Genomic DNA, 13826 nt, shown 5'->3' with positions numbered 1-13826 from the left:
ACTGATCGTTAACAACTCATTACTGCTACTGCCAGAAGGGAGGAGACCAGAGGACACACACAACTCTGGCCATTCCATTTCATCATGGTGGCAGAGCTGTCTCTGTCATTGCCACATTAGTGAGAGGTGGAGTGCTGACTCTAGCCCAAGGTGAGGTAATTCGGACATAACTCACCTGGGACAAGTGATACATGACGTTACACGTGCTTTGTTACAGTCAATGTTTAATGATACTGTCCCCGCTTAGAAAAAAAAGGTGCTTTAGCTGTCCCTATAGGAGAACCCTTTGAAAAACCCATTTTGGTTCCTTTTGGGTTACCTGGAACCGAAAAGGGTTATCCTATGGAGACAGCCGTATAACCCCTTTGGAACCCTTTTTCTAAGAGTGTACAGTCACACAAAACCAGCCTAACACACAGGTAAAAGTAGCATAGACTCCGCTCTCTCTATCTTCCTAATTCTCTCTCTCTCTCCAATCTCTCTCGTAGGCATGCACAAATGCATGTTCAGCTACTAGCTCTGTCCCCACTGACACAGTATCCCCTTCACACTCCAGGCACACAGTCTGAGCTCAGAACACCCCATAATACTGTACAGCAATCATAGAAACCAATACTCATGGCTATCTTCATTCATTTGGAAAAGATTTACATATCACACATTTATGTTTTTTTAACTATGCAGGAATCAGAGAGACCCTTTTAGCTCAGCAGGGGTAACATGTCGGGACACTATTTGGGTTGTATATCCTGTCAGTGGTAACTACTCACCCTCAACGTGGATAACCCCCAGTGGTAACTACTCACCCTCAATGTGGATAACCCCCAGTGGTAACTACTCACCCTCAACATGGATAATTAATTTTCTCCTTTCCCCCTTCTGATAACCAGGTGGCGAATCGCATCTCTGCATGTCTGGCAGACATATCAGTGTGGATGTCGGATCACCACCTCAAGCTGAACCTCGGCAAGACGGCGCTGCTCTTCCTCCCAGGGAAGGACTGCCCGCTCCATGATCTTGCCCGCTCCATGATCTCGCCATCACGGTTGACAACTCCATTGTGTCTTCCTCCCAGAGTGCAAAGAATCTTGGCGTGACCCTGGACAACACCCTGTCGTTCTCTGCTAACATCAAAGCGGTGACCCGATCCTGCAGGTTCATGCTCTACAATATTCGCAGAGTACGACCCTACCTTACACAGAAAGCGGCACAGGTCCTAATCCAGGCACTTGTCATCTCCGTCTGGATTACTGCAACTCGCTGTTGGCTGGGCTCCCTGCCTGTGCCATTAAACCCCTACAACTTATCCAGAACGCTGCAGCCCATCTGGTGTTCAAGTTCTCTCATGTCACCCCGCTCCTCCACACACTCCACTGGCTTCCAGTTGAGGCTCGCATCTACTACAAGACCATGGTGCTTGCCTATGGAGCTGTAAGGGGAACGGCACCTCCTTACCTTCAGGCTCTGATCAGACCCTACACCCAAACGAGGGCACAAACGTGGATAACCCCCGGAAGGTGCAGTAGTTTAACCGCCCCACAGATCAGTACTATAATAGCTATGGTATGGAGACTGCTCCCCTCATCTTCTCCCTCCTCATTATCCTTCTATCGCTCAGGTGCTTTTTTCTCTTTCTACACCCCCTGTTCTCCTCTAGCTGTACTCTACTAAACGTTCTATAGGACCTGTCCTGCTCTCTGTCTCTCTCATTCCCCTCTGTCCCTACCTCTGTATCCTCTTCCTCTTCTATCTCTCTCCCTCTGGCCTCTCTTTCTCTCCCCCTGTCCCCAGTTTATCTCCCCCTGTCCCCAGTCTCTCTCCCCTGTCCCCAGTCTCTCTCCCCCTGTCCCCAGTCTCCCCCTGTCCCCAGTCTCTCTCCCCCTGTCCCCAGTTTCTCTCCCCCTGTCCCCAGTTTCTCTCCCCATGTCCCCAGTCTTTCTCCCCCTGTCCCCAGTCTCTCTCCCCCTATCCCCAGTCTCTCTCCCCCTGTCCCCAGTTTATCTCCCCCTGTCCCCAGTCTCTCTCCCCCTGTCCCCAGTCTCTCTCCCCTGTCCCCAGTCTCTCTCCCCGTCCCCAGTTTCTCTCCCCCTGTCCCCAGTTTCTATCCCCATGTCCCCAGTCTTTCTCCCCCTGTCCCCAGTCTCTCTCCCCTATCCCCAGTCTCTCTCCCCCTGTCCCCAGTTTATCTCCCCCTGTCCCCAGTCTCTCTCCCCCTGTCCCCAGTCTCTCTCCCCCTGTCCCCAGTCTCTCTGCCTCTGGCCTCTCTTTCTCTCCCTCATTCTCTCGTTCCCATTCTCTTTCTCTCTGTTTAGTAACATAATGTCCTTCAGTCTCAGGATGGACCCCACCTAAACCACTTATCCTACCAGAACAATGGTACACTCACCTTCAACCTGCCAGCCGTGTGTGTGTGTGTGTGTGTGTGTGTGTGTGTGTGTGTGTGTGTGTGTGTGTGTGTGTGTGTGTGTGTGTGTGTGTGTGTGTGTGTGTGTGTGTGTGTGTGTGTGTGTGTGTGTGTGTTGATGAATGAGGGCATTTTTCACTGTACAATACATTAGAGCTGTGCTTAACTTGCCTGAAAGTAACTTTGCTAAACTGACGTTGCATCCATTCAACAATACCCAACCACCGACACAAGTCATTGTCCCCCATGTAGACCAACCAGTGAGGCCCACTAGTTATTATTATTATCATTAAAATACATCCCACTCTATGAATATAATCAAATCTACTTGTAGTAATCAAAATCCACCAAGAGAGGGAGGGGCAGACAGTCTTGCCAGATTAGATCCCGGGTGGTCATTGTGACGTTCCACTTTCCCCTTTCATGTTAACATCTTGTATTCTCTCAGAGTGGCCTAATGGTGTTGCTTCCAAAACCTCACTGACCATGAGAAAGCAAACACTCCTGGAGTCATATCAGGATGTCATTATTGAGTATATAATATATCCAGACTCTATCTGGAGTCATATCAGGATGTTATTATTGAGTATGTAATATATCCAGACTCTGCCTTTCTAAAATTTTCTCTGTAGCCTTCCATATGAGACGCTCGTTTGCATAATCTGAATTAGCCTAATCTGTGGTGTCCCCTGGCGACCACAACAGCTGCCTCTCATTGGCCACTTATCAGTGAGGAGGGCTCTCTAAGAAGCAGAACCACTACTCTGACATCACAACACTGAGCAGGTATATGGATCACACACACACACCCATATTACACACTATTACACACACACCAATAGATTTACACAGCATTACACCATACACTCACAACCAGTGGAGATAAGATACTACATTCTAAATTCCATTTGACTAAAGCAACTGTGCGACTTCAGGCCAGGGTGACACAGATTTACATACTGTACCTAAATGTACACTTTGCATGCCGTCGGTTCACCCTTCACTCACACCAATAAATCACTGTGAAATGTTAAGCATTGTTACTGCTAATTTACATAATCACTGGCCTTTTGAATGGCTCACCAAGTCAAAACACTGACAGACAGAGAGTGACATAGTCACATATTCTTAGAGAGTGCAAAAACAACCCATTATTAAAAACAGGCAGACACTGGCCGGCACAAATTAAGTGACTCAGAAAAGCACACACACACACACTTGCACTAATTATAACGCTAATGCCATGAGACAGTCAGTGTGAAATGCATTAGAGTTCATTTGTCCTCTCATCCCCATGGACAAGAAGAGATGCTTCTGCTATCAACACATTAAGAAAAAAACCACTCTACTAGATAGTCAACTGAGGCTGTCGTCACAAGATGTCTTGGTTAATAGGCACTCTCACACCTTGTAATACATACACCAGAGCATGGGTGAGAGAAGGAACGTGAGATGGGAGGGAAGGAAGGAAAGGGGAATTCATGGGAAAGGGGGATGAGAGCAAAAAAAGGGATGAGAGGGGAGAAAGATGAAGCAGATGAATCAGTGTGTGGGAGAAAAGAATAAAGAAGTGATAAAAACAGAAAGAAGGGTGGAATGAGTAGGAGGCGGGAGCAACAACAGAGAGGGAGGAGGGGAATTGGGGACAAAAAGGAGAGGATGACAGAGAGAGAGGCGGAGAGAGGGAGACAGAGGGAGATATGGAGAGAGAGAGAGAGAGAGAGAGAGAGAGAGAGAGAGAGAGAGAGAGGAGAGAGAGAGAGAGAGAGAGAGATACAGAGGGAGACAGAGAGAGAGAGATATGACAGAGAAAGGAAAATAAGAAAGGGTTTGGGAGACAGGAAGGCAGGAAAAGACAGAGAGGGACAGAAAAGATGAGCGAGGGAGAGTGGCAGGGTAAGAGTAAGAGTAAGACAACATTGCTGCAGTGAACCGGGTGAGGGATGGAAGGATGTGGGCGGAGGAGACAGAATGACACATTCACCACCATCGAAAGCTTCTGTCGGAGCTGGATGTCATCATCCCCATGTCACTACGACCCTGTCAGACTGACTGTTACAGAGAAGAGACACACATACACTGTCACAGAGATAACATGCATCAGAAAACATCAGAGAGATAGAAAGATCCAGATAGAGAACAGGAAAACACACCTCCATAGCATAGCTCTAATAAAGTCATGCGAGGATCATAGAATAATAGTGAAGACATCAAACTATGAAACAACACATATGGAATCATGTAGTAACCAAAAAAGTGTTAAACAAATCAAAATATATTTTATATTTGAGATTCTTCAAATAGACACCCTTTTCCTTGATGACAGCTTTGCACACTCTTGGCATTCTCTCAACCAGGTTCACCTGGAATGCTTTTCCAACAGTATTGAAGGAGTTCCCACATATGCTGAGCATTTGTTGGCTGCTTTTCCTTTACTCTGCAGTCCAACTCATCCCAAACCATCTCAATTTGAACCCACCCGTAGTCTGCGCTCCAGCATGTATATCTCACTGGTCATCCCCAAAGCCAACACCTCCTTTGGCCGCCATTCCTTCCAGTTCTCTGCTGCCAATTAATATTAATATTAATATGCCATTTAGCAGACGCTTTTATCCAAAGCGACTTACAGTCATGCGTGCATACATTTTTTTGTTTGTTTTTTGTGTATGGGTGGTCCCGGGGATCGAAACCTCTACCTTGGCGTTACAAGCGCCGTGCTCTACCAGCTAAGCTACAGAGGACCACAATGACTGGAACGAATTGCAAAAATCTCTGAAGCTGGAGACTCTTATCTCCCTCACTAACTTTAAGCATCAGATGTCAGAGCACCTTACCGATCACTGCACCTGTACACAGCCCATCTGAAATTAGCCCAACCAACTACCTCATCCCTATATTGTTATTTATTTTGCTCTTTTGCACCCCAGTATCTCTATTTGCACATAATCTCTTGCACATCTAGCATTCCATTGTTAATACTAATTGTAATTATTTTGCACTATAGCCTATTTATTGCCTTACCTCCATAACTTGCTATTTTTGCACACACTGTATATATATTTTCTGTTGTATTTTTTTGACTTTATGTTTTTTTACCCCATACGTAACTCTGTGTTGTTTTTTTTATCGCACTGCTTTGCTTTATCTTGGCCAGGTCGCAGTTGTAAATGAGAACTTGTTCTCAACTGGCTTACCTTGTTAAATAAAGGTGAAATAAAATAAATAAATACAATTTGGTTGAGGTCAATGCAAATAGTCTCGGTACCATTTGATTAGATGTTCAGGAGTCTTATGGCTTGGGGGAAAAGCTGTTTAGAAGCCTCTAGGTCCTAGACTTGGTGCTCCGGTACCGCTTGCCGTGCGGTAGCAGAGAGAACAGTCTATGACTAGGGTGGCTGGAGTCTTTTACCATTTTTAGGGCCTTCCTCTGACACCGCCTGGTATAGAGGTCCTGGATGGCAGGAAGCTTGGCCCCAGTGATGTACTGGACCGTACGCACTACCCTCTGGAGTGCCTTGCGGTCGGAGGCCGGGCAGTTGCCATACCAGGCAGTGATACAACCAGTCAGGATGCTCTCAATGGTGCAGCTATAGAACCTTTTGAGGAACTGAGGACACATGCCAAATCTTTTCAGTCTCCTTAGGGGGAATAGGTTTTATTGTGCCCTCTTCACGACTGTCTTGGTATGCTTAGACCATGTTAGTTTGTTGGTGATGTGGACACCAAGGAACTTGAAGCTCTCAACCTGCTCCACTACAGCCCCATCGATGAGAATGGGGGCGTGCTCGGTCCTCTTCTCTTTCCTGTAGTCCACAATCATCTCCTTTGTCTTGATCACGTTGAGGAAGTCCAGGATCCAGTTGCAGAGGGAGGTGTTTAGACCCATGGTCTTAGCTTAGTGATGAGGTTTCAGGGCACTATGGTGTTGAACGCTGAGCTGTAGTCAATGAATAGCATTCTCACATAGGTGTTCCTTTTGTCCAGGTGTGAAAGGGAAGTGTGGAGCGCAAAAGAGATTGCATCATCTGTGGATCTGTTGTGGCGGTATGCAAATTGGAGTGGGTCTAGGGTTCCTGGGATAATGGTGTTGATGTGAGCCATGACCAGCCTTTCAAAGCACTTCATGGCTACAGACGTGAGTGCTACGGGTCGGTAGTCATTTAGGCAGGTTACCTTAGTGTTCTTGGGCACAGGGACTATGGTGGTCCACTTGAAACATGTTGTTATTACAGACAGGCAGGGAGAGGTTGAAAATGTCAGTGAAGACACTTGCCAGTTGGTCAGCGCGTGCTCGGAGTACTCGTCTTGGTTATCCGTCTGGCCCTGCGGCCTTTTGAAGGTTGACATGTTTAAAGGTCTTACACACATTGGCTATGGAGAGCTTGATCACACAGTCGTCCGGAACAGCTGACGCTCTCATGCATGTTTCAGTGTTACTTGCCTTTAAGCGAGCATAGGAGTAATTTAGCTCGTCTGGTGTGCTCGTGTCACTGGGCAGCTTGCGGCTGTGCTTCCCTTTGTGGTCTGTAATAGTTTGCATGCCCTGCCACATCCGACGAGCGTCGGAGCCGGTGTAGTACAATTCGATCTTAGTGCTGTATTGACGCTTGCCTGTCTGATGGTTCGTCAGAGGGCATAGTGGGATTTCTTATAAGCTTCCGGGTTAGAGACCCGCTCCTTGAAAGCAGCAGCTCTACCCTTTAGCTCAGTGCGGATGTTGCCTGTAATCCTTGACTTCTGGTTGGGGTATGTACGTACCGTCTCTGTGGGGACGACGTCATCGATGCACTTATTGATGAAGCCAGTGACTGATGTGGTGTACTCCTCAATGCCATCGGAAGAATCCCGGAACATATTCCAGTCTGTGCTAGCAAAACAGTCCTGTAGCTTAGCATCTGCTTCATCTGACCACTTTTTTATTGACCGAGTCACTGGTGCTTCCTGCTTTAGTTTTTGCTTGTAAGCAGGAATCAGGAGGATAGAATTATGGTCAGATTTGCCAAATGGAGGACGAGGGAGAGCTTTGTACGCGTCTCTGTGTGTGGAGGAAAGGTGGTCTAGAGTTTTTTTCCCTCTGGTTGCACATTTAACATGCTGGTAGAAATGAGGTTAGACGGACTTAAGTTTCCCTATATTGAAGTCCCCAGCCACTAGGAGTGCCGCCTCTGGATGAACGTTTTCCTGTTTGCTTATAGCCGTATAGAGTTCATTGAGTGCGGTCTTAGTGCCAGTATCGGTTTGTGGTGGTAAATAGACAGCTACAAAGAATATAGATGAAAACTCTCTTTGTAGATAGCGTGGTCTACAGCTTATCATGAGATACTCTACCTCAGGCGAGCAAAACCTCGAGACTTCCTTAGATATCGTGCACCAGCTGTTGTTCACAAATATACATTGACCGCCACCCCTTGTCTTACCAGAGGATGCTGTTCTATCCTGCCGATACAGTGTATAATCCGCTAGCTGTGCGTTATTCATTTTCTTCGTTCACGACTCGGTGAAACATACGATTTTACTGTTTTTAATGTCCCATTGGTAGGATATATGTGCTTGTAGTTCGTCGACTTTATTATCAAGCAATTGTAAGTTGGCCAATAGTATCGATAGAAAAGGCAGATTTGCCACTCCTTAACAGGCACCCCGATCTCCTTCCGCGATATCTCCTTTTCTTTCTACTGTGAAAGACGGGGATGAGGGCCCTGTTGGGTGTCTGGAGAAAATCCCCCTCGTCCGACTCATTAAAGAAAAATTATTCGTGCAGTTCAAGGTGAGTAATCGCTGTTCTGATATCCAGAAGCTCTTTTTGGTCATAAGAGACGGTAGCAGCAACATTATGTATAAAAGAAGTTACAAACAATGCGAGAAAAAAAAAAATATATAGTCCATACAACGGCAGCCATTCCCTCCAGCGCCATCATTTGGATGTCACAAGGAAATATGACTGATGTTATCACTGCCTTGTATTGAACACAGACTAGCCCTACAGTCTTAGAAAAAAGGTGCTACCTAGAACCAAAAAGGGTTCTTCAGCTGTCCCCATAGGAGAATCCTTTGAAGAACCACTTTCGATTCCTTTTATATATATATATATATATATATATATATATATATATATATATATATATATATATATATATATATATATATATATATATATATATATATATATATATATATATATATACAGTGGGGAAATTTTTTATTTAGTCAGCCACCAATTGTGCAAGTTCTCCCACTTAAAAAGATGAGAGAGGCCTGTAATTTTCATCATAGGTACACGTCAACTATGACAGACAAAATGAGAAAATCTAGAAAATCACATTGTAGGATTTCTTATGAATTTATTTGCAAATTATGGTGGAAAATAAGTATTTGGTCAATAACAAAAGTTTCTCAATACTTTGTTATATACCCTTTGTTGGCAATGACACAGGTCAAACGTTTTCTGTAAGTCTTCACAAGGTTTTCACACACTGTTGCTGGTATTTTGGCCCATTCCTCCATGCAGATCTCCTCTAGAGCAGTGATGTTTTGGGGCTGTCGCTGGGCAACACGGACTTTCAACTCCCTCCAAAGATTTTCTATAGGGTTGAGATCTGGAGACTGGCAAGGCCACTCCAGGACCTTGAAATGCTTCTTACGAAGCCACTCCTTCGTTGCCCGGGCGGTGTGTTTGGGATCATTGTCATGCTGAAAGACCCAGCCACGTTTCATCTTCAATGCCCTTGCTGATGGAAGGAGGTTTTCACTCAAAATCTCACGATACATGGCCCCATTCATTCTTTCCTTTACACGGATCAGTCGTCCTGGTCCCTTTGCAGAAAAACAGCCCCAAAGCATGATGTTTCCACCCCCATGCTTCACAGTAAGTATGGTGTTCTTTGGATGCAACTCAGCATTCTTTGTCCTCCAAACACGACGAGTTGAATTTTTACCAAAAAGTTATATTTTGGTTTCATCTGACCATATGGCATTCTCCCAATCCTCTTCTGGATCATCCAAATGCACTCTAGCAAACTTCAGACGGGCCTGGACATGTACTGGCTTAAGCAGGGGGACACGTCTGGCACAGTAGGATTTGAGTCCCTGGCGGCGTAGTGTGTTACTGATGGTAAGCTTTGTTACTTTGGTCCCAGCTCTCTGCAGGTCATTCACTAGGTCCCCCCGTGTGGTTCTGGGATTTTTGCTCACCGTTCTTGTGATCATTTTGACCCCACAAGGTGAGATCTTGCATGGAGCCCCAGATCGAGGGAGATTATCAGTGGTCTTGTATGTCTTCCATTTCCTAATAATTGCTCCCACAGTTGATTTCTTCAAACCAAGCTGCTTACCTATTGCAGATTCAGTCTTCCCAGCCTGGTGCAGGTCTACAATTTTGTTTCTGGTGTCCATTGACAGCTCTTTGGTCTTGGCCATAGTGGAGTTTGGAGTGTGACTGTTTGAGGTTGTGGACAGGTGACTTTTATACTGATAACAAGTTCAAACAGGTGCCATTAATACAGGTAACGAGTGGAGGACAGAGGAGCCTCTTAAAGAAGAAGTTACAGGTCTGTGAGAGCCAGAAATCTTGCTTGTTTGCAGGTGACCAAATACTTATTTTCCACCATAATTTGCAAATAAATTCATTAAAAATCCTACAATGTGATTTTCTGGATTTCTTTTCCTCAATTTGTCTGTCATAGTTGACGTGTACCTATGATGTAAATTACAGGCCTCTCTCATCTTTTTAAGTGGGAGAACTTGCACAATTGGTGGCTGACTAAAAACTTTTTTCCCCCACTGTATATACAATTGAAGTCGGAAGTTTACATACACTAGGTTAGAGTAATTAAAACTAGTTTTTCAACCACTCCACACATTTATTGTTAACAAACACAAGTAATTTTACCAACAATTGTTTACAGATAGATTATTTCACTTATAATTCACTGTATCACAATTCCAGTGGGTCAGAAGTTTACATACACTAAGTTGACTGTGTCTTTAAACAGCTTGGAAAATTCCAGAAAATGATGTCATGGCTTTAGAAGCTTCTGATAGGCTAATTGACATCATTTGAGTCAATTGGAGGTGTACCTGTGGATATATTTCAAGGCCTACCTTCAAACTCAGTTCCTCTTAGCTTGACATCATGGGAAAATCAAAAGAAATCAGCGAAGACCTCAGAAAAAAATTGCAGACCTCCACAAGTCTAGTTCATCCTTGGGAGCAACTTCCAAAGGCCTGAAGGTACCACGTTCATCTGTACAAACAACAGTACGCAAGTATAAACACCATGGGACCACGCAGCCGTCATACCGCTTAGGAAGGAGAAGCGTTCTGTCTCCTAGAGATGAACGTACTTTGGTGCGAAAAGTGCAAATCAATCGCAGAACAACAGCAAAGGACCTTGTGAAGATGCTGGAGGAAACAGGTACAAAAGTATCTATATCCACAGTAAAACAAGCTCTATATCGACATAACCTAAAAGGCCGCTCAGCAAGGAAGAAGCCGCTGCTCCATTACCACAATAAAAAAGCCAGACTACGGTTTGCAACTGCACATGGGGACAAAGATCGTACTTTTAGGAGAAATGTCCTCTGGTCTGATGAAACAAAAATAGAACTGTTTGGCCATAATGACCATTGTTATGTTTGGAGGAAAAGGGGGGTCTTGCAAGCCGAAGAACACCATCACAACCGTGAAGCACGGGGGTGGCAGCATCATGCTGTGGGGTTGCTTTGCTGCAGGAGTGACTGGTGCACTTCACAAAATAGATGGCATCATGAGGAAGGAAAATTATGTGGATATATTGAAGCAACATCTCAAGACATCAGTCAGGAAGTTGGGTCTTCCAAATGGACAATGACCCCAAGCATATTTACAAAGTTGTGGCAAAATGGCTCAAGGACAACAAAGTCAAGGTATTGGAGTGGCCATCACAAAGCCCTGACCTCAATCCTATAGAAAATGTGTGGGCAGAACTGAAAAAGCGTGTGCGAGCAAGGAGGCCTACAAACCTGACTCACCAGCTGTCAGGACGAATGGGCCAAAATTCAACCAACTTATTGTGGGAAGCTTGTAGAAGGCTACCCGAAACGTTTGACCCAAGTTAAACAATTTAAAGGCAATGCTACCATATACTAATTGAGTGTAAGTAAACTTCTGACCCACTGGGAATGTGATGAAAGAAATAAAAGCTGAAATAAATCATTCTCTCTATTATTATTCTGACATTTCACATAAAGTGGTGAACCTAACTGACCTAAGACAGGGAATTTTTACTAGGATTAAATGTCAGGAATTGTGAAAAACAGAGTTTAAATGTATTTGGCTAAGGTGTATGTAAACTTCCGACTTTTATATATATATAAAAACCCAATTTTGTATTTTATTATTTTTTAAAGGAGAACCCTTTTTGGTTCCAGTGAAAACCCTTTTGGGTTCCATGTAGAACCCTTTCAACAAAGGGTTCTTCATGGAACCCAAAATAGTTCTACCTGGAACCAAAAAGGGTTATCCTATAGGGATAGCCGCATAACCCTTTTGGAACCCTTTTTCTTCTAAAAGTGTAGCATACATCGTTGATATGACAAGACAGATATGTAAGGAACAAGACAGATATGTAAGGAACATGACAGATAGGTAAGGAACAAGACATATGTAAGGAACAAGACAGACATGTAAGGAACAAGACAGACATGTAAGCAACAAGACAGATATGTAAGGAACAGGACAGATATGAAAGGAACAAGACCGATATGTTAGGAACAAGACCGATATGGAAGGAACAAGACAGATATGGAAGGAACAAGACCGATATGGAAGGAACAAGACAGATATGGAAGGAACAAGACAGATATGAACGGAACAAGACCGATATGGAAGGAACAAGACAGATATGGATGGAACAAGACAGACACGGAAGGAACAAGACAGACATGGAAGGAACAAGACAGACATGGAAGGAACAAGACAGATATGGAAGGAACAAGACAGACACGGAAGGAACAAGACAGACATGGAAGGAACAAGACAGACATGGAAGGAACAAGACAGACACGGAAGGAACAAGACAGACATGGAAGGAACAAGACAGACATGGAAGGAACAAGACAGATATGGAAGGAACAAGACAGACATGTAAGGAACAAGACAGATAAGGAAGGAACAAGACAGAAGGAAGGAACAAGACAGACGTGTAAGGAACAAGATAGATATGGAAGGAACAAGACAGATATGTAAATGTGATATTTCAGTTTATTTTATTTTATACATTTTTAATCTCTCTCTCTCTCCATGCCCTATGGCCATGGTTAACTTTGGAACCACCAATCTCATAACATCTCACTGACCCCGAAAATGGATATATTTTGTTGCCATGCCAACCGTGCTTCCAAGGGAACAGGCAAGACGGAAAAGAGTGTGTGAGCAGAGTGACAAATACCTTGTGTATGTGTATGTTTCCCCACACACACACGTCACTCCCTCTCACCTCAAGCAAACACATAGTAACCACCTGGGCATGCACATAGACATTACCTTACACTAGAGTATGTATAGATCCTCTCTGCCCTGATGACACTGTCCCTCTCTCTAGAGTTTTTAAACACCCATTACCTCAGGTGTTACCTCTATCTCTCACACACACATTCAACGGATTCTTCCATGGTATAGTGACTTGATTATTATTATTATTATTATTATTATTATTATTATTATGTGTGTGTATGACTTTATATTGGTTGCATGTATTGTTGATAGTGTAGGTTGTGTTGTTTTCATAAATGTGTATGTGTGTGCTAACATCCTTTTTTAAGTTTTGTGTGTGTGTGTGGTGTGTCTGTGAGTGTGCGTGTGCCTGTGTGTGTGTAGGTTTGTCTCACCCCTGGACGGCCTCCTCCTCTCCCCCTTAGTCCTCTCCCCCATGGTTAATGTGCCCACCACAGCGCCCATGTTGTCACCGTGGTAACAGTCTTGTCTACGTTCTGTCTGTCTACAGAGGTCCGTAACGTGTCTGACAGTTAGCACTCACACTGCCTCCCTCACTCCCTCTCTCTTTCCCTCTCTCCTCTCATCCTGTCGTCTGACTCTCTGAATGGTTTTCCTCGACGAAGCCCCTCTTTCTTTCTTCCTTTCTTTCTTTCTTTCGTTCTTTCGTTCTTTCTTTCTTTCTTTCTTTCTTTCTTTCTTTCTTTCTTTCTTTCTTTCTTTCTTTCTTTCATTCTTTCTTTCTTTCTTTCTTCTACTCTCTCGATCTATGTGGAGCTTTGAAGTTCCTCTCCCTCTCTTTCCTTCTGCTTCTCACTCTCCTTCTTTTGAAACAAAAATGATCCACAAAAGTAGTGCACTGCGCCTTTACTAGACCTGTATTAGTGGACCGATATAGCCGACTGTAGTGTGGGCAAAAACAATATCGCAGCACCCCCACCCCTAAACATTT

General features: G+C 44.3%; 1 pseudogene across 1 annotated transcript in view; it reads right to left on the bottom strand.

Moving 5' to 3' along the window:
* LOC311104567 (A-type potassium channel modulatory protein KCNIP1-like) overlaps window positions 1-13312 on the bottom strand; it is a 16958-nt pseudogene extending 3646 nt beyond the window's left edge. The window contains exon 1 of the transcript XR_014615832.1: window positions 13270-13312. The product of XR_014615832.1 is annotated as an A-type potassium channel modulatory protein KCNIP1-like (transcript). The remainder of the gene's footprint in view (window positions 1-13269) is intronic.
* Between the last annotated feature and the right edge of the window lie 514 nt (window positions 13313-13826).

Source organism: Coregonus lavaretus (assembly GCF_964263955.1).
Source record: "Coregonus lavaretus genome assembly, chromosome: 29".
NCBI classification, from domain to species: Eukaryota; Metazoa; Chordata; class Actinopteri; order Salmoniformes; family Salmonidae; genus Coregonus; species Coregonus lavaretus.
Note: the sequence above shows the minus strand (reverse complement) of the source record. Positions and strands in the feature narration are given on the sequence as shown.